This window comes from Penaeus vannamei, chromosome 21, assembly GCF_042767895.1.
Source record: "Penaeus vannamei isolate JL-2024 chromosome 21, ASM4276789v1, whole genome shotgun sequence".
NCBI classification, from domain to species: domain Eukaryota; kingdom Metazoa; phylum Arthropoda; class Malacostraca; order Decapoda; family Penaeidae; genus Penaeus; species Penaeus vannamei.
In genome coordinates this window covers 21,633,367-21,637,166 of record NC_091569.1, presented here as the reverse complement: position 1 = coordinate 21,637,166, position 3,800 = coordinate 21,633,367, and positions in this window count along the sequence as shown.

The following is a 3,800-nucleotide window of genomic DNA, read 5'->3' as shown; positions in this document are numbered from 1 at the left end:
AAAGATTAAGAAGAAGATGAAGAAGAAAAAGAAGTAGAATAAAAGGCAGAAGAAGAAGAAGAAGGAGCAGAAGAAGAAGAAGAAGAGGATGAAGAAGAAGAAGGAGCAGAAGGAGAAGGAGCAGAAGAAGAAGAAGAAGGAGTAGAAGAGAGAAGCCATCCAGCGGGAGGGAGCAGAGCCCCGCCCGGCCAGAGTGGCACAGACCCCAGATGCTCCGACGCGTCACACTCTAACAACGAACACTTGGCGTAGTACGTGGAGGAAGTAAATAATAAGTGTGTACGTAGTGAGATCACGGCATGGAGTTATTCATAGCCCATATTCCGTGAAAGGTCGACGGCAACACGCACTTATGCCCTCGCACACATGCACACATAAACATATTTGTCTATTTTCCTGACGCATGTGTGTGTGTGATGCGCTTGTGCGAGTGTGTTTGTCTGTGTAAGGGAAAGGGGGAGGGGAGAGGGTGGGAGGGAGAGAGGGAGAAAGAGGAGGAGGAGAGGAATGAAAATGAGAATGAGGAGGAAAGGGAGAATGAGAATGAAAATGGAAAGGAAAAGAAGAAGGAAGAGAGAGAGAGAGAGAGAGAGAGAGAGAGAGAGAGAGAGAGAGAGAGAGAGAGAGAGAGAGAGAGAGAGAGAGAGAGAGAGAGAGAGAGAGAGAGACATACAGACAGAGACAGACATACAGACAGACAGAGAGGGATGAGGGACGTTAGTGATATATGATGCATGCACATTTTTACAAGAACATAGCCTACATATTCTAGTTACACCTTCGGATATATCAAACGTTCAGTAATTCATCTTTTTGATAATCAACATTTGCGCATTAGCAGCATGCACTTGCGACTCCCTATCACTGACATGGCGGTGGCATCACAAGATATATTTGTAACATTTTGGCATCATTCTTTCCTGATGAAGTGTATACAAGAACACTTGTGTAGATCTATGTTTAGTCCCCTTTGCTGTCTTGGTATATTTATATGATAGATATACCAGTATGTCACATATACCATATTATCAATAAATTCAATTATATTACTTTGTTTTTCTAATTATGTTTGTAATCATGTATATGGATCTATTCTTAGGTTTTATCAATATATTATTATATTTATCGTATTGCCATCTAACTATTAATACATTTTTCCCCTCCTTCTATCAATTAATTTTATTTCCTCAATCTATCAATTTATTTTCTTTTCTCTATCAATTTATTTTCTTTTCTCTATCTATCAATTTATTTTCTTCCCTCTCTCTTCCCTCTATCCATCAATTTAGCTTCTTCCCTCTGTCAGTTTATTTCCCTTTCCGTCTATCTATCAATACACTTTAAACCCTCTATCAATCCATTTTTTCTCTCTATCTATCAATTTATTTCACTTTCGTCTATCTCTCAATACACGTTCTTCCCTCTCTTAATCTATTCATTTTCTTCCCTCCATTAATTCATTTCCTTCATTCTGTCTATCAATCAATTTTCTCTCTATCCATCAATATATTTTCTACCCTCTATCTGCCAATCTATTTCCCTTCCGTCTATCCATCAATACAATTTCTTCCCTCTATCAATTTATTTTCTTCCTACTATCTCACAATTTATTTCCTTCCTTCTGCCTTTCAATCTATCCCCCTTCCATCTATCTATCAATACACTTCCATCCATTCACCTATCCACCCCAAGTACACAGCAAACCAATCAATCAATCAATCTATCTATCTATCCCTCCCACCCATCATTAAACACACAGCCCACCGCGCAAACACAATAACTCGCACAGAACAAATAAACGGGATAAGACAAAGACAACGAACAAGAGAAAAAGACTGACTCTTTCTCTTCTTTTGTCAAGACTTTTCCTCTCCAGAGACACCGCCATAAAGGGCGTCTCTGCAGCCTCATTACGTCAAACCTTTTCATAAGAAATCGGTTCTTCGTCGGATATTTTTGCTGTTGCTTTGCTCGATCTTTTTTTTTGTTTGTTTCTTTTTCTCTGTTTGGTTTTCTTTTTGGATTATATGCTTTGTTTTTTCTTCTTTTTCCTTTTTATGTATTAGGTGAAATTGGGTATGGGTTGGTTGTTTTTTTTTGGAAGAGAATGTAATGAGAAGGGAATGACAATGATAATTAAGACCGAAGAACGAAGGTGAGAAGGAGGAGTGGGAGAAAGAGGAAGAGGGAAAGGAAGAAGAGGAGGAAGGGAAAGAATAATAATGATGAGGATGATATTAAGAGGAAGAGGAAGAAGCAGAAGCGGAGGTGGTGGGGGAGAAGGAGTAGGAGGAGAGGAGGAGGGCAGGGGCGGGAGGAGGAGGAGGAGGAGGAGGAGGAGGAGGAGGAAGAGGAGGAGAGGGGGAGGAGGAGGAGGAGGGCGGAAGAGTAATCTTTTATTCGTCAAGAAAAATATTCGAATTACACTAATCAACGGCTTGTCCCTCCTGAGAATTTGGCCCAACAAAGATCACCCTTTTTACCATTTTTATCCTTGAAGGAAACCAATTTTGGCGTATTATTGACAAGTCTCTTTTTTGTGGCCCGAGCGAGTCTCCTGTGGCTTATGCTGAACAACGGCACGCTGCGTTCCCGCACATGGCCCGGCAAGATGTTTTTTCTGCGCCCAATCCGATTGACTCGCTCCTAAGGTATCGATTCCTGATACGTTAGACGCGCTTCTTCGCTCGCCTGGTTAGCTATCACCCCCCCCCCCCTCCACCCCCTCCCTTGCTAATCCCGCACCTCCGCTGGCCTTTTCTATCTAACCCCTTCCCCTACTTTTTTACCTTAATATGTTTATCTTATTTTTATTCTAACAGCTAATGGTTGTGGTTGGGAGGGGGGGGGGGGGAGCAGGAATGTATATAACCCGCACACTCTCAAGAACGCGTACTTGCACGCTCGCGCCCACGCACGTACCCACCCGCCCACCCACCCACCCACACATAGACCCTTCTCATTTAACGCAACTTTTCGAACCATTATCACATTTTCTTTACGTAATGACTGCAAACTTCTCATGATTATTGAGTGTTTCTTTATCTCAGCGTGAACTAGCGTAAGTGAACAGCCAATTTCTAAAATCACTGATGTATTTCGTCATTTGAAGATCGCACTCACTATAATCTAGAATGTATCGTAAAATTGTGTTTTCATTGTTAATATTTGTTGTAAGCACTGTGTTCTGATTATATGTGTGCGCTTAGTTAACAGGTATTGGTAGCTGGTGTAGTATTTGGTAGTGGAATGCGAAGTGTCTGCTGTGAGCACGCGATAGCCTGGGATACGTGTGGTGATAAAAAAATCATGAAAATTCGGTAATTGTAGTAATGAATATTATTGGCACGTGTTAGCATGTGGTGATGTATTAGAAAGAATGTGGTAGTTTGTAGTAGTATGTGGTATTTTGATACATTAGATGATACGGGTGTTGTGAAGTAACGTCATCATGTGTTTCTGAAGCAAGTTGATGTTGCTCTGATATGCGGTAACTTCTTATGGTGCGCAGTTGTCGCAGAGTGGTTGCGATGTGTCGATGAATGGACCCCCCCCCCCTGCCACGTGACTAATGTTTTTTGTCAAAATTGTGTTTGTTTTGGTATTAGACTGAAGTGCCCGGAGCGTCCTGCACCAATATTTTTTGTCATTACGACCTACCAAAACTATTTGTGATTGTTCATAGTGCGTGACAAGCTGATATATGTAACGCTGATATTTTTGTGTTCAAGGGACAAAAATGAATTTGTTAAAAACCTTAAATCTATAACTTTGTTATCGTGATAATATGCGATATTCTT